Source organism: Crocodylus siamensis, chromosome 14, assembly GCF_052110815.1.
Source record: "Crocodylus siamensis isolate JL-2025a chromosome 14, ASM5211081v1, whole genome shotgun sequence".
NCBI classification, from domain to species: Eukaryota; Metazoa; Chordata; order Crocodylia; family Crocodylidae; genus Crocodylus; species Crocodylus siamensis.
The window spans coordinates 4,717,423-4,741,945 of record NC_143408.1 but is presented as its reverse complement, the minus strand read 5'-3'; the positions used below and the strand labels follow the sequence as shown (position 1 = coordinate 4,741,945).

The following is a 24,523-nucleotide window of genomic DNA, read 5'->3' as shown; positions in this document are numbered from 1 at the left end:
GAGCCGTGTGCTGGGTGCTGGCCCCGCTCCCAAGAGGACCCCGGGGTGAGCTGCGGGAGTAGGGCGGGGACGGAGACCCGGAGCCGTGCGGACGGGGACCTGTTGCAGCGCCCGCGCCCCCTCTCCCCTTCCCGGCGGGCGGAGCCTTCCCCCGGCGGCTCCTGCCCATGATGTAATCCGGGCCCCGGCCCCGCCATTGGCCGGGTGCGGAGGCGCCTCCCGCCCGCCCCGCCCCGCGACTCCCCCGGGGGCCATAAAAGCCGCGAGCCGGAGGCCGGGCAGGCTCCCCGCGCCCGGAGGCTCCGGCGAGCGCGGCGGGCGGCGCTAGGGCTTCCCCCGGACAGCGGCAGCGGGCGCTTCAGCACCCTGGACAGCGCCGGGCGGCCGGGCTGGACAGCGGCGGGGACGGCGGGGGCCCCGCGCGCCCCCAGTCACAGTCGTGTCGGGGAGGTGCGGGCACCAGCCCGGCCGCCCAGGTAAGGCGCTGGGCAAGGGGCCGGGGCGGTCGGTCGGGGGTCTCTGCCTCTCCGGGAGGGGGCCGTCTGCAGGCAGCTCCTGCCGATTTCTCCCACGCCGAAGTTGCCTTTAAAGTTGACGAGTATGTGTCGCCTGCCCCGTGGCACTGCCTGGGAATCCGCTCCTCCCCGGCGTCCGACTGAATATATATTGACGTGTTCTTTATTCATCAGGGTCCTAAAGAAGGTGCTTAACTTGAGCCATGGGCTTAAGGTGCGTCCATGCCTTGCTAGAAAGGGAGGGACTTAAGCACTTGAGCTGGGTGAGTAATGAAGGGGGGTTTCAGCCCCCCCCCCCCAATAAACCATGGCAATCTTTTGAGGGCGAAACAAAGCAGAAAAGTGTGTGATTATGACTGTTGTGTCGTCCACATTGTTTTTAGAAATATACATTGACCTTGGGTCCGCCCGAAGTGTTTCATTCGGTCCTTGAAGGACTGGAGTTGGGGGTTAACTAACTTCAACTTTTTTGGCCTTAACACACACACACACACACACACACACACACACACACACTTTTAAAAACGAAGTCCCAGCTCAAGGGAGGAGTTGAAACTTTCATTTCAAACTATCCAAATAATTAATTTTGACATTTTAAAATAAAAGTTCCCCTAGTTTGTTTGGGGTTTTTTTGATTGGTTTCTTTGGGGGGTGGGGAGGCTGTAACAACTTGCAGAATTCAACCAGATTTTGCAAATAATGGTGGTCCCTCCATAAGTCCATTTATTTGGTGACTTAATTGAAAAAAAATCACCCAGCTCTATTAAGCACATGCTTAAACGCCCTGCTGAACTGGGGCTTAATGCAGCAGAATAATCTATGGCTGAGGCTGTCGCTGTGTTTTATCCTTACATCCTTTAGATCTTTATCTCTCTTTCTCTCTCTGTATATCTATATCTATATCAGCTTACAAGAAGGAACAGGAACCTGCAGTGCAAACACTCCACTCCACTTTAGGGCTAGTTGTATTTCAGAATGATGTCTAATGCAAAGTAATATCATTTGGAAAAAGTTAATAACATTTCAGTCATGGCCTCAGCTATAGCCAGCAGTACACTTCGGGCAAACTCTGAATTTTAGAAATTTCCATCCTGGGAACAAAGCTAGAGAAGTGTCTCCCTATGAGAGTCCTCTAGCAGCTCATCGGTGCTCTCCCAGCAGTTCCACGCTGGCATAGTAACTAAATCCCAACTGATCTGGCCAGTACATGACACATTACTGAAGTTCACTTTTTTCCCCCCTGATGTTCAGTTTTCTACCCCATCAAGGTGATTCCTCTCCTTGCTACAGAAGCTCAGCTGCATAATAGAGGCAAGAAATCTGTTCATTGAAAATGCCCTGCCCAGACGCATGCACATTTACATATGCTCATGTGCAAGCAAACAGACTGAAGAGGGAAGCCAGAAAATTATATTGCACCAAACTCCCTTTTTTTCTACATTTTTAGAGATCATCGCCTCATCTTTTTTGTAAGCATCAAAACAAATTTCATATAAAAGATATAGTAATGGATGCTATGACACCCCCACAGCCATCTACATATTATCATACGTGTGATGCATTGTTCAACTGAAGTGGAATTATACTTCATTTGGAGCTTTTTTCTTTCACCTGTTTCTTTACAAGCAATTTTCTTTAAAGTGCAAAACATGCATCTTGCAGAAGGTTTCAGCCCTGTGTCTCTTCCAAATAATCAAAGGCAAAGAGCTCTCTGAGGAACAGGGAATTTGGGGGGGGGAACTTGAATTGATCTTAATTTCTTCCCCTCAAATGTTGAGCAAAGGGGTCGGGGGAGCGCAGTGACCTGCCCGACTGCAAATACAGTAGAGTTTTCTGGGGAGCAAATCCTTGTGAGGTCATTAGGAGGAGAGCCATTCCGTGGAGCCTTTTTTGCTATTTAATTTTGCTAAAGACAGCCACCCTCCCCCCACTAGTTGGAATAACCATTTGTTCCAATCTCTGGGCCCTGTGTATCTTGCCCAAATATTTGCTTGTGTGTTGCCTGCTGCTCCAGTTATGAGGCTGGTGTTTGGGTTGGTTGGGGGTTGGTTTTTTTGCACCATAATCATGGCATCTGGAGGGGGTTTAGGCTCCAAATAGCTGAGAAACTGGAAGATGCTTGGGGAAGGATACTGGTAGGAAAGAGGGAAGAGACTGTAAATGCAGGTCCTTCGGTACTGTCCACATCACAGGTACATGGGTATAGGATTGTCTTTTCTGCCTGGGTATAGGTTTGTTCAGCTCCAGACCCTTGGGCTTGACAGACCTGGACATGAGAATCTTGCAAAGAGTCTTAAATCCAGGTTTCTCCCCAGCACCTGCATTCATGTGCTCGAGACATGCATGTGCTAGCTGCAGTCCACCACCCACTGCACTGCGACGCAGCCATGGTTTTGGCTGACCTGATTCTCTCCATTGGGTAGCATGAGAGACAAGGGCCCTGACTCAACAAAGCACTTACATGCTAGCAGGGAACCGTGTGTTTAAGTCCATCCTATGCATTGAAGGTTTCAAACACTTCAGCAGGACTTAACCATGTGCTGTGGTGCTCTGCTGGATGGAAGCTATAACTAGATCTTTAGGGGCCAGAGGAATATGGATGAATAAAGAGAAAGCCTGAGCTTGCTATCATGCTCACTGAAGTCAGCAGGGGTTTGCTGACAGCTAACCAGAGTAATCCATTGCTGAGGAAATGAATGAACGGACATCTTTCCTAGAACGATCACTGGATCCTACTAAAAGGAAAAGCACAGAACAGATTAAAAAGCAAATGGGAAAAACATCTGTGCACACATCCTTAGGGCTAGCCTAGCCTTCCCCTGAAATTATATTGATCATCTAGTAATGAGATCTCACCACAAAATATAATATAACTCCTGTCTTTAAAATAGAACCAATTAAGAGACAGATTTGCAGGGATTTGGGGGCTTAGAGACACAGGTAGGGTTCTAGAGAAAATTACAGAACTGCCCAAGAAGGTTAGATGCCGATGAGAGTTAGGCCCTGGACGCATTTGTTAGCCAGTGAGAGTTAGGCGCCAGCTTCCATGAGGTGCCTATCTGCATCTACAGGTGCCTAAGCACCTTGGTAAATATGGACCTTAGCAACTTTCTGCACCACATTGATGCTTTCTTATTTTTATACAGTGGGATTATCTAGGTAATTGCCAGCGATGTAGCAGAGGAACTAATGACCCAGGATCAGTTCTCACAAGTATTCGGATGAATGATGGGATGTTGAAGGTGTCTCAGAGATTCAGACACCCCATTCCTAGTCAGGTTAATGGGCATCCAGACAGGTTTGAAAATTTTAGTCATGGTTTTGAGAAGTTTTATTCAGATCAGCTGACCTTATCCTGGGCACTGAACAAACATGGAAGAAAAGCCTCCAGCTGTCATTGCCCTAAAGACGACAGAGGAGGTGCTCGGGGTCCTGGGCCTGATGTTCCACCCTGTTTTCTCGGGAGCAAGCCTAGCTCTCTCAAACTGTCTCCCCACTGCCTCTGCCTAGTAGAGACTTAAACACAGACATTATTTTGCTCCTAACAGACAGTTTCCATGGGTCAATTTATATAGACTACGAGTGTGAATAAGAGCTGAACCGTGACTCCTGAGGTGCTGCTTACAACAACAAGGTGCCCCCGTGGGTGCCAGCTGCAGAACTGGGCCCACGCTCTTTCAGTCAAGAGACCACAAGAACCAAATCCAGAGCTTCGATGATTCCCTCCCTTTATACCCAGACCACATGCATGTGCACACACCTGTGCAACTGCACAACATAGTCATGAAGTGACTTGTGGGCCGGGGGGAGACTTCCCTCTTTGTGACTTTGGATGTGCACACTACTAGTACCACTGAATGCAGGTTTTTACAGGCTCTAAATCCATGGGATCTTTCCATAGTTTGGGTGTGATCATTTGTTCGCTTGCTTTGTTGTTTCAGGTTTTATGCCATTTTGCTAGGCAAAACGTTTGCTAGAGAAGTGTGACCATATATTCTTGGAGGCAGGGGATTTTTTCTCCTGTGTGGGGGCAGCACCAGCACCAGGGGTCCTGGACAGGTGTTGCCAACCAGTGGCAAGACCCAAGAGAGGGCCTCTCCACCCTTTTGAGTCCTGTTTGACCCAGTTTTCTGAGAGCATTTGTCAAACGGGAGTGGAGTGTGTGGCTTTGTGCTGACCTTCTGGGAAGGGAGGGGAGGGTGCCCAAAAAAAGACATCTTAAATGGACCTAATTTCCAGATAGTTCTTAGCACCCGTCCCTTTGGAATCAGGCTGGTTTCAGGGGTCTTGGGTACCAATCCAGACATCCACAATTACTTAGCTTTTTAGCAAATCCAGGGCCAGGATGAATGATACACCTACACAAACCCAGCAAAAATCAGACTTGCATGAAATCAGGCTCCCAGAATCAGAAGCAATATACAGCACCAGCTCTTACCTGCTACCCGAAGATGACAATACACCCTGCCATTAAGCTAGAAAGGCAAGTTCTGCTGTAGAGGAAGGAGAAAATTGCACAGTTCCTGGGGAGAACAATTGCAAAGGTTTGCAGTTAAACTCACAAAATTATTAATGTTCTGGTGCGTAATTCTGCCTAATCAAATATGCCGTCACGCTCTGTTGCCAGATAAATGTATGTGGAGAATTTGTGACTCAAAGCAATATGAACCCAAGGTCCAAGCTTTTGTTTGGGAGCATCCCAGTTGGTTAGAAACTTAGTCTGGGAAGGAAAAAAACCTAGTTAGGGACCCAGTTCCTTTGTTATGGACTCAGGACTCCCTGTAAATCTACTGGAGCCAGTGAGAGGTTTTTCCTGAGTCAGGACCCAGGGGTCAATAGTAGTCGAAGAGCTGGACTATCATCTTAAGTGATTTTTCTTTTCTTTTCTTTTTTTGGTCAAATGATGGTCTCCCCATTTTGGCAGTTTCCATTTTGTGCTGAAGTGATGCCTTTCCATCCTTGTAGAAGCAAAGGAAGTATGAAGGGAATAGGAATGCCACACACAGGAATTGGCCCAGCTCAGTCAGTTAGATGTGTTGTATCTCTCTGGGCTTTTTTAACCCGCGCTGCAGGAGGCAGGAAGTAGGAAGAGGTATAGAAGAGGGATAGTTCCACCGCATGCCTAGCTTGGCGTGAACACTGGGCTCTGCTGGGGAGACATCGTAGCACAGATGAGGCTCGAGGCATTATTAAAAGGAGGATACGCTCCTGGCTGTTTAGATTTGATCAGGTTTTATGCCTATTTTGCACTAGCATAAAAGACTGTCCAGGGCCGCCCAAAATCTGACCTGCCACTTGGAACAGCTGGACAGGCTTTCACAATGCTATTTTTTTCCATTTGAATTGTGTCTCTGTGCCTCTGTTCCTCTCTGGAAAATGGACATAGCAATCCTTACCCCCTTGTGGGGAGATTGTGAGCCTTAATTAACCAATTTTTATAGAGCTCTCCAGATCTTTGAGCAAATGGGGCCAAGAAAAGGCAAAAGGTTGTTATCTTGTCATGTCTAGCTTGAAAAGAAAGCTTTCAGTCTATTTTACCTGAACTATTTATTGTCTTATTCCATCCTGTCTTATCTTTTTTTCCTCTTCCCAATCCATTCCATCTAAACAAGTGAGTTTCTTTTAGCACACTCTTATAGTAGGATGACTACATTAAAATAAAGGTAACATAGATGTGGGTTTGTGTGTGCGCCCATTTTTTAAAAAAGAAGGGTACATCACCTGGGAGAGGTTTATGTCAAGTAACTCCAATTGCCTTAATTGAATAATGCATTTGGTAAATGTTGTGATGTCTTTAAATAAGTTATTGGGGCAGAGGGGATGTTGTATTATCTGCTTTTTTTTCCCCCTCCCTAAATTGTAGTACTTATTCAGGAAGTGAATGATTTGCCTGGCTCATATCATGGAAGGTGTTGGGTACAGGACCTTCAACAAGAATTTTACTGCGGTGAAAGGATGGCCCCTGCTCTGATACTATGTAATGCATATACATGCTCCATGTGGGTTTGTGGCATAGAAGACCCAGGCATTTAACTGGATGTAATTCAGGTTACAAGTTTCAGTGATGAAATATCACTGTATAATTTTAGTCAGGCAGGCCCCTGTGTCAATGAGTATTATTGGTGAGCTCGGTTTGCTTCTGGTTTTGCAATATCAGCTCAGAAAACACAATGAAGTTCAAGGGCTCAGCCCCCTTACTGAGCCAAACAATCAAATCCCTGCATGTTGGGGGTGTTCTGAATATCCAAGCCCCTTGGCTTTTCACTTCTCATCTGCAATCAAACTGCCCTTCATCGCTGGTGAATGCATCAAGGTCTAAACATTATAATCACCTGAGCTGTGCGGTGGAATAGCTGCGTAGAGAGCCCTCGCTTAGGGGTGTCCGGGAGGCTGGCAGAGCTGATTACATTCAGCCGGTCTCAGTGGAACTTCTCTGGGTTCTCACAGGCCCGGGCTAATGTGGGACTTAGGATGCAGAACAGGCTTCCATTACAGGGCCTGGCTATGTGGATGCACATCTGCAAGAAAAGGCCTCCTTGTTAAAATGCACACCGCTAGCTCCAGAAGACAGTGGCTCAGCTGGGGTTCATCAATCACAACATCATTCCAGGGGACATTGTTTCAGAGCAGGGAGAGTTTTGTTCCCTTTCTGCACAGATGGCTGGGGCTTTTGGTTGCGTGTTGACTAAGGGTTCAGTTAGGGTTCAGCTGAAGATGTCTATGCAGCTCCAGGCACAGAGGCATTAGGTTAGTAGGATGTGGGTGGTCAGCCCCAGTGGGAAGAGCTGGAACCAGGTTCACGCAACTGGGGAAGATGGTCAGGAACGGCCATTGTGGCAAAGCGCCCTGCAATGAATCTGGTGAACAGCCTGAAGACCGTTGCCCCAGGTGGGTACGAGCAGGGGCCCTGCAGCCCCTCAGGAGGTGTCCCGGCTAGCCGGATGCACCCCAGTTGGCCCTTAGCCAGGGCAGCGTTGCCTGTTATGAGGCCCTGAAGTTGGGGGGTGTTGCTAGCTGGCACCATGCTATAAATAAGAATGAACATGTCCCAGTGATCCTGTGATGAGGAACTAGCCAAGCGTACGTGTGCACTACTATCCTCGGCAGCATGGTGTGCAAATTGCGCAGCTGCGTGTTGTAGGCCTTGCACTGCTAATGGCGAATCTTTGCCCTAGCTTTGGTTTTGAGGGGCATGGAGAGTCGAAGGCAGGGTGTTTCACTGTGTTCTCACGTACTCCCTTTCAGTGGCACATGGGAGAAGAGGAAGGAAATAATACACCCTTGGCTGGCCTGTGCGATGGTGGAGGGCACGCGGTGACATGGGAAATCATAGCCCACTTTAAACGGACAGTCTTTATTAAAGAGCTACATGCAGGTTTCCGCACAGCTCGACTCCCAGCCTTCTCTTACTTGTTTACCAGCCCCAGTTTTCTTGAGCACTCGGAGACTTCTCGTGGCTGACAAGATGCATCCTTTCCTTTCCCACGTCCTCGTGACAAGGTATTCAGCAGGATTCATAGATTCGTCGCGATCTGACAGGCCCGTGAGCACTTCTGCTATAGCCTTGATCTTGTGACCCTTGGGCTGTGTCAACCATGTGCCTTAGTGCTCACACAAGTCAACAACTCATTCACTAAAGGGACTATGTAGGAGCAAGGGGAACAAAGACTATAGTGATCGAAGCTGCCGCCTGCCTCCATCTTTGAATTTTTTGGGGGTGTGTAGTCTTGTATTAAACACCGTGGGCCTGATCCTGACAGATGCTTGTCCTTCACGGCCCCCATGGAGGCCACTGTTTCTTAGGAGCTAACCTGGAGTCTGTTCATTCAAAGCTCTGTTTTTAAAATCTACTCTCTCAAAGGGCTGTCTTTAAAATAAAAAAAAAAATGTACTGGAAAAGGGACAAAATTGCTCCTCAACAAAGGAGCCTATCAGCAGCCCATCAATAACGTGCCAAAGGCCAAAACCTGCCTTTCAAAGAGGCTTCGCAGCCACAGCGTGCACTTTGAGAGCAATTAAGGGACATGAGCAACATGATGATTATCTCACGGGTGACATTTCCATTGGCGCCTTGGGAAGGGAGAGAGCTAGGCTTGAGATGTGATCAATGCACAGCCTCCTCCAGCACAGAACGGCAGGGGCAACTGTGGGAGCTGGGCCTGGGGAGGCAAGTCCACAAGAGCGGGGGAAGAGCAGGAGATGAGGATAAGTGTTTTTAAAAAATGGGGGTGAAAGGAAGACGCTTGGAGAGGCAGGAAGAGATGAGCACAGGATTGGAAGGAAAGCGGGGATGGGAGTGGGTGCTAAAGAGGGCAAAGGAGCTGCGGGGTTTGGCTGTGGAGGGGAAAGTGGAGGAGAAGGAACAGCAGGATCTCGGGACAGGTCAAACCAGAGACAAGAGGGTCCCTGAGGAAGAGCAAGGGGCTGATTCAAGATGGGAGAGTCCCCAGGGTTGGTGCCAGAGCCCCAGAGCAGATCTCGAGCGGGGAGAAAAGGTTACTCCAAGCCCGGCTGCAACAAGGGGAGCTGGATTTTGTGCTGCTAATTAAAGATGCATATTCCCAAAACAATGTATTCGATCAGATTCCTTTGGCAGTGTCCAGGCTCCGGTAGCAGGGGTGGGCACAGAGAGGATCTAGCCGGGCAGGGGCTTGGTTGTACTGTCTATTAAGGATACATTCATAATTAGTTTATAAACAGTTACTAAGGGATGGGCTGGTGTGTTGCAGACATGAGGTATGTGTGGCTATGAGCAATTCAGGCGAGACGGTGCCATAGGAACCTTACAAGCATTGCATTGGACTCTAGGAGTTGATGTATATTAATTAAAACATCTGTCGATTACTTAATAGCCTTTTATTGACTGTTTAGGAATATACTCCCAGATGAAGTGGAAGGCTTGTTTCTAAAAAACAGAGAAGAAGGTGAACTGAATGGGGGCTTTCTAGGCCTAGAGACCTGTCCACTGGGCAAGATGTGGATTAAATTTACTTACTGGTGAAGTGGGGTAGGGGGGAGAGCAAAATTATCTAGAAAATCCAGTTCAATTTGGTGATGAAATCCAGCTTAAAAAGGGGGAGGGACAATTTGAAAGCCTCAAAGCACTTTTATTTCAATGTTTTTTTAAATAAAAGTGTTGGGCATTTCATTTTACAGCAGCATTTATCATTCAAAAAAAAATCTGACCTAAAATTCAACGGGCTTGTTAAAGGGTTTGAAAAAACAAAACCAGAATGAATGGGACCAAGCAAAACATTTCGGGGGGACCAAAATGAAATGGCGCGCGCGTGTGTAATTTAATTAAAAAATCAATTAAACATCCAAAATTCCAGTTCACTGAAACAGTGGGAAAACCCAGGGAAAGCATGAGTGGATACTAACACCTGGGACATACAAGCTGGGAATACAGCCTAGTGAGCTGGCTACCAACATATAAGATGGTGCTCGGAGCAGATTGGGCTGGGTACTAGGGACAACAGTGTGTACACAAGAGCCCAAAGCTGGCTGTACCCTGTTGCACGGACGCTTTGCACAAGCCAATGCTTGCCTTTTGGCATGAACATGCACTGAGGTCCCAGGCAGGAGGCTGTGCCCAGCCGTGTGCATACTCATGGCAGCACAAAGGCACAAGGACTGTAGGTGCCCAGCTGCCGTGGACTCGCACTGGCTCAAGTGCGAGTGTGCCCAGTCCCACTTGTGTGGGCAACAATGCAAGGGCAGCTGTTCCAAAGTGGGTAGCTGGACCAGTGAGTTTCGACCCTTTAGGAGTGCAGCGCTGCTGCACTTTTCACTCCTAATGGCCTTTTGTTAGAAACTGGATGGCACTTCACACACAAAAACAGGCAGAATTGGCAACACCAAAATAGGTCACCAGTTGGCATCCATTTTGCTGAATGGTTCATTCTAGGAGGGAAAAAACCCCCTAAAAACATCCTAATAAAATGGAAACCTTCCTTTTCAAAGTCTTCAAAAAGAAACTTGTTCTTTTTTTTCAGTGTTTCAGTTCCAAATGACTTATTTGTTTCAATGCTTTTTTTTACAGGGTTAAAAACAGTCCAAATCCAAAGTAAACTAAACATTTGAAATCTATGAAATGAAATGAAATGAAATTTTAACCCTATCAAAAGTAAAGGCTGCTTTGCTTGACCCAAAACAATTTTTCCCCCTCCCGGCTTCGGATTTTTACCCAAACTCTCAATTTCAATCCAACCTCAGGCAATGAGTTTACTTTTTGAAATGGCCCATTAAGACACAATTCTTAGAATACGTGTGTGTGTGTATGCGTGTGCACATGAATGCACATGCATGCGCGCACACACGCATGCACACAGGTATGCATATGTCCTCCTATACTCATGCTTTGTACACAGTCTTAGAAATCCAAGAAGAGGTTGACCCAAATCATGAAAACAGCAGGGCAGCATCTTGTCTGTCTTGCAAAAGAATGAGTATTAATAATGAAAACGATGTTCTGCTACTAGGTAAACATATGGGGAATTACTGCCAAATAGGTGGGCTGTTCTGAAGAGATGAAGCAGCAGACACGCTGAGTCCAAAGGAATCCTCCAGGATCCCCGCAGGACGCCTTCATGGTGTCTTTCTCCCCTGAGATGCGATGGAAAGAGCACAATGCAAAACAGCAGGTAAAGTCATTTCCAAGCCCCTTTATTATTTATTTTAAATCCCACCACTAGCTCCTCCAACAGATGCCAGGGGAGCTGCTGAGTTCTCCGCACTTCTGAATATTGGGCCTCATTTATGAGCTGAAATAATGAGTGAGAAGCTTAGTTAGACTCCTAGCTTGAAAACTAGGCTTTATATTTTCTCTGGCCCAGATCGCCTTCCTGACAGTGAGCGTGGCTAATGGCTGGGTTTGTTTTATTTTCAGGTTTGCTTCCTCTGTAAGCAGAGAGGAGAAAAAGGGGCAGCTCCTCCAAAGAGACTGGCTCAATCTTTTGACAGGATTGCTGCAATCTGACTACAAAGCTCCAACAAGCCTCCGCCTCAGGAAAATTCATCTCTGCCCTCCCAACACACCCTGGTGAGAGCCCTTGAAGTGGTAATTAAAGTCTATTGAGTGGCAACTTCACCTGTTTAGAGAGGAGTGTGGGGGGGGGAAAAGGTGTGCAAGGGGGGTGGGCAGCAGAAGGGGGGAGAGAGGGGACCTGGGGAGGGAGGGAAGGGGACTATTGGAAAGAGAGAGCTGGAGAGGGGGAGGCACTCGTATGAGAAGCAGAGGGGAGAATGGGAAATACTTGTGTCTGGACTGGTTCTGTTTCCTCTCCTGCCCCCAACACACCCTCATGCCCCTTCTTGCATGTCCAGCTTCTCCGGCATGCTCACACCCGCTGATGGAAATGCCAGGGCTCCTCTCATGCACACCAGCTACTCAGCTGGGTGGAAATCAGCCTTGCTCTCCTGAAGCTCGTATTGAGCGAGGCTGAGCCATGCTGGTTTAGGCCCAGCTGCGGATCCATCCCAGTGGCACTTATTAACAACTGCTGGGCTCTTCAGCCTTGCAGTTGCAACAAGCAGGTTCTTGTCCTCTGCTTTGTCTCTCTGTGAAGCAGACACACAAAGGGACATGCTCTGCTCAGCTTGGCTGACGACATCAAGTTTTTATGGACTTACACAGGCTTAAATGTGAACAAAACCTAGACAGCCAGTGGGTGACCCCAAAGAAGCCCAGAGGTGGACAAGAAGGGTGCCAACCCCCTGTTTTCCATACTTGGGGATAGACTCATGCCCCATAAATTGACTTCCCTTTTCCATCTGAAGATGTCAAGAAGGGCTTTAGGGCCAAATCCAATGCTGCTTTAAATTGCTTGGAGCTCTACTGATTTTAGTGGGGCTGTGATGATTGATGCCAGCAGAGAGCAAAGTCCAGAGCACAGCTCATCCCACAGAACAGCAGACCGGGGCACAATGGTGAATCTGGAGAAGGACACACGGGATGGCAATGGGAAATTTGCAGATGTTTGCATGGGGGCGGAGGGTAAGAAAAAGAAGCAACCTCAGCGCAGAACTCAGGATTGTCTCAGCTACCAAGAAGCTAAAAAATATTGTGGGGGGTTTTGCCTTCTTCAGCAAGCAGGCACTGGTGGCAGGAACAAAGCGAGGTCCGAAAGCCTTAGTTACATTGCCGCAGGCTCAACCATGCCCTTCCTCTGCTGATATTGTTAGTGCCCTGAAGCTTGTCCTGGATGGATTGGTAGCACACGATCTTCATGTCTGAACTTCTGTCTCCTCCACATGGAGGCTGAAGACCAGACCAGACTTGTATGAGTGGCTCGGTGGTGGGTGTATGCTTCTAGCAGTGCAGGTGATCTTCCATCACTGCAACCCTTCATGTGTTCCAGCAAGAAATGGGGCCAGACTGGGATTCCCTGAGACTGGAGGGAGGGATTATCCTCTGAGCACCCTGAGGCTGAGCTGAGCAAGTGACTCAAGCAGAATAATGTGACTGGTTTTTGCAAATGTTTCTGTCTCACTGGCTTTGATGGCAGACAGTCCCCTGTGAGTCCCTGACCTTCACACCAGGGGAGCTAGCTGGGATTGTTCGGTGAAGCCATGCAACATTATTCCTGTTCCCGGCCTGTCACAGCACGCGAGCCTTTCTGTGATGACACCGTCACATTCATTTTCTGCCAGCGCTGGCCCCCTGTCTCTCCTCATCCGGCTCCTCACCAGTGTCTGGGTTGAAAACTTGGTGAAGGTGCATTGGTTGGATGGAACTGCCACAGTAGCTACATGCAGCTAAAGCAAATGCTTTGGGGAATATTGAGGGCGTGGACGGATGAACAGTTATACTGCTTTAAATGGGAATGGCAGCTACTACTTGCAAGTGATCCACTGCAATCGCTCTACTTGCAAGTGATCCATTGCTTGCTCCTATCCCACCGTAAGTGAAGGTGGGCTTAGCTTCCCATGAGAGAAATAGGAGCACAGACACAATGGTTGCACCAGATTCACCTGAACTGGGATAAATTCCCCCAAAACAGTATAACTCTTGTCTGTCCACAAGCTACATGACTGTTCAGGAGGTTTTTGTCAGCCCTGTGTGGAGGCAATGCTGCTACAGGAGTGGGATTTTCACTGACCTGTTCCCCCTCCTCAAATGGATCACTGCCCATTAGCAGCTCCAGAGCCTGGGAGCCACGCAGTTGATAGGGAAAGACAGAGAGAGCCAGGAGCTAGAAACCGTGGCTGTGCTCATCTGCCCTTCTTCAGCCAGCATGGAGGACCAGGGGCGTTGGAGAGAGGAGGAAGGGGGTCGGGTATGCACTGAGCTAACGTTAACGCTCCAGGGAAGCTATGGAAAAGCAAGGATGCTGCAGTAGGAGGAGCTGCTTTGGGCTGACAACACTTGAGTAAGTCAGTCCAGCCCAGCAGAAGAGTGACAGCCTGATTCTGTCCCTATGTGGCCCTCACCCTGGGGGGATTCAACAGGCTTTAGTGGACTCAACCTTAATTCATGATTAGACTTGGGTGCAGGGCACAGAACAGGATGCAGCATCTGCAGTCAGCATTGGGGTGCAGAGGGGAACAAGCAAGGTAGTCACCCTGCAACCAGTCTCAGCAAAGATCTTCCACTTAGGGCCCCGCCATGCAAACACTTGTATGCTGTGGGACTTGAGGATGTGAGACCACGCTGTGAGCAGGCATCAAAATGGTTGAGAAGCCCCCATGGCTTTAGTTTTGAACCTCTCCCTTATATTGGTATAAATCCAGAGTAACTGTGTTATTCTTTGTGTTACAGCAGCACCGAGAGGCCCTCCCTGAGGTTAAGGCCGTGTTATGCTGGGCACCGCAGAGACCTGTAATTGGTTGTCCACTGGAGGTAGGACAAGAAGTAATGGGTTTAAACTGCAGATGCGGAGATGTAAATTAGACACTTCCTGCATATTAGGGTGGTTAAATGCTGGAATAGACTACATCTGGAGATTGGGGTATCTCCACCACTGGGGGGGTGTTAGGAGCAGGTTGAACAAATCTGCCAGGAATGGTTTCTCATACCATGAGGTAGGGGGATGAACCAGGAGGCCAATCCTGGGCCCTCCGGCCCTATTTTCTGTGGTCCTGTAATAAGAGAAGGCCCCTGCCCCAGGAAGTTTTAGACTCAGCAGATTAGACAGATGAAGTCTTTGGCAGATATAAGGGCCACATCCTCCGAAGAGGCTCAACCCCAGCACACATGGCTCTTTGGACCATTTGGCCACTTGATTTGGGAGTTGGGCTCTTGTGTGGGGGGGAAAACAGACCCCCTGGAACTTGTCTGGGACTGCATCAGAAATCTGTGATGCAGCCCAGATTTGGACGCTAGGTCTCCTGAGTTCCTGGCTGGGGCCTTCACCCATCCCTCCCTCTCCCGGACCACTGAGGCCATGCGATCCATCAGGTGCATTTGTCTTTTGTCCCCCAAGCACCCCTGCCACATCCTCTGCGTTGTTCTTCCACCACTCTGATTGCTGAGCAGCTTTTTGACTTTTCCATCAATAACTCTAAAGAACAGGTCCCCACCACCCTGTCCTCTCCCCTCCCCGTGGTTCCACGTCAGGCAATCTCATCGATCAGAGCTGCTCAGGAAATATCTGGTGTTTTGTTGTCAGGATGATAATAACATTGCGGTTGTGAATGGGCTGCTTCAGGCCTGATCAAGGACACCTGCAGCGTTTGTTTAATTGCATTTAATGACAAATCCTATATGGCGGAGCACAGCTAGAGAGATTTATTATCTGCCAAAGAGGCAAAGCACAACAGCTCAAAATATAATTTGCACCAAGCATTTCCCGCCCTCCCCACCTGCCTGCCCAGTCCCCGTCTCTCCTTAAGTCACTGTAATAAAAAATAAGTTGGGTACAGTGGGCACTACCAGACTCAGCTGGGACAGGGATGTAAACCAAAGGAAATTGCAGCAATAAGGCCATGCTGTTTTTTCCACCACCCCTGTGGTCTGTTCTATAGGAAAAGCTGTTGGTTTAATTTACAGCCTGGAAGAGCCGCTGGAAATCTCTCCATGAAGGGCCAGCCTCTTCTAAGGCAGCTTGAGGCTAAGCTCTCCATCCCCATTATGTGCAACTGGGCCATTTCCAACATGTTCCAGCAGCCCAGTTTGGAGCCTGTTTATGCAGGAGGTAGGCTGGAAGGGAAGCAGGGGCGGATTCCAGCATCAGAGGTTGAAACAGCTCCAGTCTATAGCAAAGCAGCTCTCTGGCTGTCTGAACCTCTGGGATGATTGGTATTGCCACACCCCGGCCTGAGAAACACTGAGCAGCTTCCATTGACTTCGGTAGGAGTTACGGGTACTCAGGATCTTTCACGATCAGGCCCTCGATCTGCTGAATGCTCACCACAGCGTGGCATTTGCTCATAGGCCGTTGACATGCTGCCCTCGGGTAGGCTCACAGATAAACCTACAGGGGGTTACTACCCCCTCTCCAAAATAAATCAGCTTCTGATTGGTCACCATTTTATTCTTTTTCCCAGACCTGTGAATAAATGCAGCAACCTGATTGACTGCCACTGGTTTCATCTGGTATCAAGAGAAGGTGGAATTTCTGTTCAGCTCCTGGACTTTGACTTGAGCAGGTATTTCCCAAAGTACCAGTCAGGGATAAGTCATATCTCTGCCTCCTACAGAATCTTGTCCATGTGCGTGTGGCTAGCGCGAAGCCCAAGTACTATTTAAGTCCTAATTATTCCTCCAAATACAGATTAAGTGATGCCTAAGCCCTCTGCACAGGGGTGAATTTCCTCTCTCCCCCACAAAAGCAAACTTTTTCTACTGAAACGCACCATTGGGCACCAACCAGAAAACAAAATTCTTCCAGTGGTGCAGGGCCTGGGGACAGTGCCTGTCACCATGCTCAGGCTGGTGACCCCTGATTTAAAGTAAATAACCTTAATAGTCCTCTTACACGTACTTTCCAGTAAGAATAAAGACATCAGTGGGAAGCCTGTATAATGTACTGGTGGTAGGCTTTGAGAGGCTGATACAGGGTACAAGGAACATGTACAGGGGGCAAGATTTGTTCTGCTCACTCATGGCTGCTTATCATGACTCTCCCTCCTTGCTAGCTATCTCCCACTGGTGAGGAAACTTTGTCCTAGAGACTTTGTACTCCACATTCACAAGTCACTTGGCTTAAACACTAAATCCTGACTCGGGATTTTGCATTTTGTCCTAATTCAATCCAATCCCAATTGACTGGAGGAGGAATTTGGATAAATTCTGGGTGAGATTCTGGCACTCCCTCATGCCGCAGAGCACCCAAGGCTTTGTACTGATGTCACGCCTAGGAACAAAAGGCATAGGTGGCTGTAGTAGTCTGAAGTCAAGTAGAAGCCAGGGTAGATTTGCACCTTAGACTAACCAAAGTGGATGTCTATCATGATCCAAGTCCCAGGGTGGCAGGTACTGTTCAAGCATGGAAGACAAAGGCAGTGCTTGCCCCAAAGAGCTTCCATCCTAGGTGTAAGGCAGGAGGCAGTGGATGGGTATGAAATCAATGGGCCCTATTGCAGAGGAAGGGAGCAAGAAGATGGACTCCATCCCTCAGCCCACCCCTTCTGTTTGACCGCAATGGTCCATGTCACGCTCACCGGGACGTATTGCACTTTGGCTACTGAGTCCCGTGGGCCTTTGGTGGCTGAAAGTGCATGACTTTCAGCCCCATCAGGATCCCAGCCTCTGCACTCGGTTTACCATTCGCCTCCCAACACAAGCATGCATCTCATAAACCACCTGGGGATATCGGGGCAGAGCAGAGCTTCTTGTTTTCCAAGCCTCAGTAGGAGCACATGAAACAAAGAAAGGTGGCCCTTTCCTAAAGAGCTTAGCTGCACCATCCAGGTAACCACAGCACCTGGTGCTGTCATTACACAAACAGGGTGTAGAGTAACACCTGGGCAGCAGTTGCGGCCAGTACCTGGACAATGCAGGTATTATGATTATCTCTATTCAATAAGGCTGCGGCCACCTGTGGCTCTACCAGTATCAGCTCCAGCTATCACAAACACTGGTGCGACCCAGGCTTGCGCCATGGGCTGTTATCTCCCAAGCAGTACAAATCCTCAGAGTGAAATGTCCATCTAGAGTCAGATTAAATTGTCCATGGAGAGTCTGTGTAGAAATTGGAAATTTCGGGTTCCCGGTTTGCTTGCCCGTTTGAGGGCCTGGCCTTTCTTGACCAGCTCTCTCCTTGCTGTGAGATGTACAGAGGCCAGGCTCTTGAAAGCTGCATTTGCTTCTCTTCCCTTATTATATTGTCTTGCGCATGGTTGAAAGATCAGTCAGAAGGTAAGGACAGTCCAGAGCAGACTGCCCTACCTGACCTCTCTGTGGCCTGGATTGAGTACGCCTCCTTCCATAGGCAGCACAGACAAAGAATCATTTGAGCACCAGGCTGTTAACACGAAGGATATTTTCCTTGTCACACACTGGTCAAGATGTATAGAAGCATTAAAAAAAGAGATCTGAGAGGTGGGAGCAAGGCAAGACCTGGGAGAAGTGAAGAGCCAGAAGCAGAAAAGAGCATTGCTGTTGGGTTTTGATCACTGGTGTCCGTCACCCGGTAGGGCTAGCCTGGATTCAAAGAAACGGCAGGGCTCACCAGCTTGTCTTCTCTTCACTGCCTGACTCCTACCCTGCATATGTTATTGCACCTACTCAGCTAAGATATGACCTGGGGCTGGGCAATTTGACTAGGCAAGAGCTCAGCTCCAAAAGGGGCTGTAGAGAAAAGTGAAGAGAAGAACCTGCTGAGTCCCAGTGTTTTGGTGACTATGAAGTCTGCATGTTTCTAGGCACCAGTTTTCAACCTTGTTTTCACTTGTGGACCCCTCTGAATTGTAAGTGTAGGTATTCACTTTCTTTTGATTGATCATGGTCATCTTCATGGACCCCTTAGACATAGTCTGTGGACCCCAGAGGTCCCTGGACCACAGGTTGAAAACCGCTGTTCTAGGGGTATACGACTCCCTGAGAAACTGGAGCAGACAGTCCTGGAGGAGCCACAAAGGGGTTGCCCTGAGACGTGACACTGGTCCACAGAGGATGCGGGGAGGGGAAGTGGCCCACGGGCACCACAGGGCTGTGCCCAGAGTGACAAACTGATGCTCTGCAGGAGACGGCCGCGGCGGGCAGGTTCCAGAAGAACCAGCGAAGAAAGATGTTTCTCAGGAGCCGGCATGATGTGCTGCTGCTCATCGTCTGGCTCTGCGTGGAAGACTAGTGATTTTGTTGTTCTGACTTATAAAGGCGACAACAAATCATAGCCTGCCATACAGCACAGACTCCTGCCACACGCCCTGCAGCACGGACCCCTGCCACGTGTGGATACGGCTGTGAAAGAGGAAAAAACAGTTCCAAATCTGTGCTTTCAGGCTACAAATATGCAGGAGTGTAGCAGGGCACTAAGGTGCCTGCTACTTTGAGAACAGAGATAAGGACCCAGGTGCAGGTGTAGGTTGCCGGTCCAACAGGTTAATGAGGGTAATGCCTATGTGAGTAGAGAGGAAAAGCTGGACTGCACGAGCAGGCTGATACAGGGGAAGAGACAGAGTACCCGGCGGGTGGCTCGAAGGGTGTTACAGCTAAGCGGCTAGAATTTATGTTATGGCCCAGGGGCTTATGCTTTGTGTTTGTGGTTTACACCAGAGGACCGGGTGAGGCTATTAGGGCTTGTAGGAGGCCTCACAGGGGCTCCACGGTAGCATGGGGACCCCGGCGCCAGAAGAGGCACAGCATCCAGGGGTGCACTGACCCCAGCCCCGAGGCAAAGGGGAGCGGAGAAGCGGAGGCCACGTAAGGCTGAGGCCACCTGAGCCCAGCAGGGGGGTCGAGACCCCAAGGAGGAGAGTTGGGGCCAGGCACGGCTACAGCCACCTGAGCCCCAAGGCTGCGGTAACCCCAGAGCAGGGGGCAGCATGGTAAGTACCCCAGAGCAAAGGGGGCCGCGAGGAGCCCCGAGGCAAAGGGGGGGCGCAGAGGGCAAGACTGACCAAACAACATCCGGGACATCTGCGAGGCTTGGGGCGTGGTAAAGGGGTGGTTGGAGCCCCGCATAGCCCATAAGGCTGGGGTGCCCAGGAACACCCATTAGCAGAGCCGGGCTAATGTACAGGAGGATAACCATGTCCAGGAGAACCGAAGAGGCAGCCTCCCTAATAACATCATTGACATCAAAGACGTGGCGGGCGAGGTTGAGGGTGCATCATGGACCGACTGGGCACAGTAAGGGGCGCTAGGGGAGAGCATGGCGACCCCTAGGGAGCTACTCCTGTTACAGCGCTGTTTCCCATAGTCCGTACGCTCCAGGCCAGGACTGGGGTCAACCTCTCTCTGTTTGTAGGTGGCACTGAACAGAAACCAGGTTTCCAACTCTGCCACTGACTTCCTGCACTGCCTGTGGATGTGAGTCACTCCCCATGTCCACAATCCTGCCGCCCCATTTGTAAAAGAGAAAGAACAGGTCTTATCCTGTGAGGCCACCGGGTGACTTAGTGGCTCTCTTTGTCTGGATATCCTATCATAGGAGCTTCTAAGCATCTCACAGACATGCATTTACCTGCATGGCATCACTGTGGAGTAGCCACAGTGCAGCTAGTGAATGTATACCCAAGATAGATTAAGTGACTTGACCATGGGCACACAGCAAGTCAAGGGCTCAGCCAAGAACTGAACCCATGTTTCCCTTGTCTCAGTCTGATGCTGTCTCCCAGGGGTGTAACTTGGGTGGAGAGAGCAGGGCACCACCCAGGACTCCAGTTTAAAGGGTTGAGCTTTGTAATCCTCCAGCTCAGTGCACAAAGAGCTCTTAACAACTGCTGTTATTATCCCAGGCAAGCAGTGAGGCAGGAAACTGCCTGTCCCAGAAACCCCAGCACCTGAGCAGTGCAACAGCTCCACAAGTCGTCAGCCCCTGGCGAGGGGCTAAAGGGAGGCTGTGTGCACTTCAGAAGCATTCACCACCTCCGCTCTCCTGCCTTCCCCATCCACCTGTCAAATCATCTTGTTTCCATCATGAGAAATTAAATCTTGCAAAAATTTGGAGGGCAGCTGTGCAAGCCATCAATGCTGGAAATGGCCAGGCTGGTGCCTAATGAAAATGAAACCCCATTGATTTAGTGCTGTGTGCTGCGCCTCTTCAGCTAGTTCCTCTGCTCCAGGCTGATCAAAAAACCTTCCTCCCAGGTAGCTGTGGCCTTGGTGCCCTATTTAAGCAGAGGGAATAATGTCATCACAAGCTTTAATGATGAAGGTAGTTATAGGACAAAAGCCCCTGCAGTGAGCTGGTTATCAGGTTGCTGTCCCTGCTAACGTCACAGTGCTGTTTCTCCGTATTTTTAGAATTGCTCTACAAATTGATGCTGCTGTTATTTAAAAGTACAGGGGACATTGTCCTCGCTCAATCTAGTGGCCAAAGGCCAATTTTCCTCTAATTCCAGGAAATTACAACTTCCCCTGACAGCAGTAAGGAGATGGATATTAGCTCGGGAGCTGCCAGTCTGCAAACATTTGGTTTGGACTTTGGGAAAGGTCTGATCCAGACTCCATCAAACTGTCGGCCCTTAACAACATAGCAGGCTGAACCCAAATCCTCAGCATAACATTTCCTGGGTGTCTGTAGCACTAAGCCCCAATTCCAGAAGTACCTCAGGTATTCCGTCAAAGTCTCATTGTAAGTCTAGGGGACTTTACTTCCTCGGTGACAGGGATTTGTACTACAATTTCCAAAAGCACCAAACACCTCCACACTTTTGGGGAAGTCATATGCAAGGAGGACTTGTAACCCCAGATCCCAGCACATCAAAGTGGTTCCAAAATATATAGCAACCCCTTTTCCATGTTATTAAGTGAACCCAAGTTCAGGAAAGCTTGTGCTCTATATATAACGTATTTAGTTAGCCTATAAGGTTCCCATTTACCCTGCCTTCTGTCCTTGATTGGTCTAATGGTGGCACCAAAAGATCCTATTATAGATTGAGATGCCACTGCAGTGGCTGCTGTATAGATAGAATAAGAGAGAGCCTCTGAACCCAGCGAGGTTAGAAGCTAAACAGCCAAGGCAGGCAAAGAAAGGATAATTATTACCCCTGTCTTATTGCAGGGGAACTGAGACTCAAAGAGATTAACTGACTTGCCCAGAGCCCCACACAGTGTGGCAGAGCTAAGAGATGAACCTCCATTACCTGGGTCTCTAGCCAGTACCTAAACCACAAAGCCATCCGTCCACTTGCTTTTTAAGGACACTGTCATTATTACTGTGAAGAAAATTGTCCAACTGCTCCAGCAGCCATTACTGTGCAATTCAGCTTGTCTGAAAGGAAATATGAAATGGCAGCTTAGAGAAAAATTAACCCTCTTGCCACACAGCCTGGCAGGCCTGTCACAATGTCTCTTCCTTGCCGCCTCTCCCTCCCCTCCAGTGTGCAATTTCCCTGGACACTTTCAGCTCATCACCTAGGGTTTTGTCTGCCCCAGCTCCCCAAATTGCTATCTCATGGGGGCTTGTCTGCAAAAGTTCTGCATGCAGAGGCCATGACGGCTTAGACTGTGTAACCCTTCCCTGCTGGCTCAGCAGTGCAAACTGACCCCACATCAGAAATCAAAAAGACGCATTTGAAGGCTGTGCGGTGGCCTGGTGGAGACGATCTGGTAACATCTGGCCTGTCCTAGGAGGTTAAAGACTGTGCTTGGGGTAGAGGCTGATGGCCGTGCAGCTAAGAAGTGAGATCAGCCTGGCCTGCAGAGGATCTCATATATGCACGAGCCTTCTTGGGGAGAAGCGTGGTGCGTAAGCCAGGACCACGCTTCCTCGATGCTGCCCGTGAAAGAGCAGTGCTTCCCCCTCGTGGTCAAGCAAGTGAGACTGGATCAAGCCCCGGAGCTTCCACACCACAGCCTGCAAGGCTTCTTGTTTCTTGTGGTTTCTACCACTGAACTGTACTTGTTAGAAGCAAGGCTGGCTCTGGTTATCCAGGGGCTAGAGGCTGCATAAAAAGCAGACGGCCAACGACAGTCCTGCCTACGCCCCAAGGAAACCCAGCTGGACAATATGACATTAAGAACTGTCATTGCTTGGATCAGACTGTGGATCCAAGCATCTGAGCAAGTGAGTGGTGTTGCACCTGCTTACACCAGAGTCCCATTTGGCTGCTGCAAGTCCAGTAGCTGGAGGGATCAGAAGAAAGCTTCTTCCCCCTGGAGCTGGAAGGCACAGAGCTTGGCCCCAGGGATCTGTCCAAATCCGAGCCATTGTGCCCCTGCATGGAGACCACTTGCACAAAAGCCCTCTCCTCCCACCCAGGAGACTCTCTTTGAGGCCTTGGTTATTCATGCAAGAAATTCCCTGCACAGTGCTCTGAAACCACAATGAGGAAAGCAAAGAGCTGAGCCGAGAAAGAGATGGACAGGTTAGACCTGGCCTCTCACTGCTGGTCTCCAGCACTGAGAAGCTTCTTCAGTGTCCAGAGGACAGAAGTTTCCTTTGTGAGCCTGGCAAAGGAGATACAGATGGGGAACCGCTCCCACACCCTGGCAGTGACTTTTATTTCTGGGCTTTGCAGCAATCAGTCCATTTCCAGCCGGGATCTCAGAGGGCTGGGTCTCTGAGAGCAGGCGAGAGTGAGGCCATGGCAAAATTTGGCTGGGGAGATGCTGGCATGCTCGTGGCCACAGCCCTGGGTTATTTCTAGGTTCATTCTCATCATCAGCCCTAAGCCCTTTCTCTGTTCATGGCACGGATGTTTCTGTCTGGTGCTTTTCTACCCTTGGGATGCTAAATGGGAGATGCTGGAGGCTCTTGATGGACTTTTTCCAGCAGCTGGAAAAAGGCTCTGGTGTGGGCATGCAGCAGGGGCTGTAGGGAGCCTGCTTGGCGCTCTTGTGTATTCTGCGCGCGTCTCATCGAAGGGAAATGATTATGGAGCTGTAGTTAATGGACACTTCAAATAAAAGTGTCAGCGCATCTAATCACCATGGCAACACAAAGGAGTGGAAATGTCAGTACTTCCCCCCATGTCTGTGCCTTCAAACGGCAACTCCTCCAGCACCCTGGATCTCACACGAGGACACTTCTGCAGATGGGCAGACACATGCTCCCACAGCGTTCACACACGCACATCCACCAGTGTTCACACAGGCCCTCCCCACATGCTCACCCTGGTCTCACACAGCAGCTCACACATGCTCACACAAGAGCCATCCAGGTACACACTGACATGCACAGATGCACATGGAGACAGAATGAGCCCTATGTCACATGTGGACTCATGGACCACTGACACATACACCCATACATGCTTATTCATATGTACCCAGGACACGCGGGAATACATGCGCACAAATATGAACACACATATGCAACCTGTCTCTGCACACATGCTCACACCCAAAAAACTGGTCTTGCACACTCATGGATACATGAAGGGGGCTCAGACATACATACGTTCACCCACAAACATCCAAGCACTGGTCCCTTTTGCCTATGAAACCAATAAAAACTTGAGCCTCGGCCATGCACAAATCTCACACGCACTGTAGCTCCCTCTGATGGGAAGGAGACACCTTGGCCCCAATCTCAGAGATGCTTTGCACCTGCTGCTCCGACTGATTTTAACAGCTACTGTAGGGAAAATCTGGCCCACGCTGCCTGCTATGCAAAAGCAGTTTCTTAGCAACTAAAACGATATTCTCTGTGACGGCAACTTGCATTAGCAGGATAATCCCAGGTAATTCCAGGGAAGAAAAATCCTAAATAAATAAAAGAAGGATGAAAATAAACAGGCTCATTTTATTTCTTGGGGAAGGAGGAGGAAGAGCCATGAATAAAATGTATGAGTTGATAGTCACCCTTGTGCCAATCTCGGCACAAGGTGCGAGGATGCCTAGAAATTTGATTTAAGGCCTTCATGTAGGCTTTCTTAACTGCGCCATTCCTGAAGCCATTTCATTGCTTTGCGCTCGCTAAGTTGGAGTGAGTTCGTGTAGTCTCTTGCGCATTTAC

General features: G+C 49.3%; 1 long non-coding RNA gene across 2 annotated transcripts; it reads left to right on the top strand.

Annotated features, from left to right (window-relative positions):
- The first annotated feature begins 304 nt into the window (after nucleotides 1–304).
- On the top strand, nucleotides 305–24,217 carry LOC149853221 (uncharacterized). Of its 2 annotated transcripts, XR_016439149.1 has the most exons (6): nucleotides 305–476; nucleotides 10,997–11,158; nucleotides 11,404–11,556; nucleotides 14,275–14,355; nucleotides 16,002–16,103; nucleotides 21,626–24,217. It is a non-coding gene; the product is annotated as an uncharacterized LOC149853221 (long non-coding RNA). The 2 variants fall into 2 exon arrangements; XR_016439148.1 differs by lacking the exon at nucleotides 21,626–24,217 and having other exon boundaries at nucleotides 16,002–16,450.
- The last annotated feature ends 306 nt before the right edge of the window (nucleotides 24,218–24,523 follow it).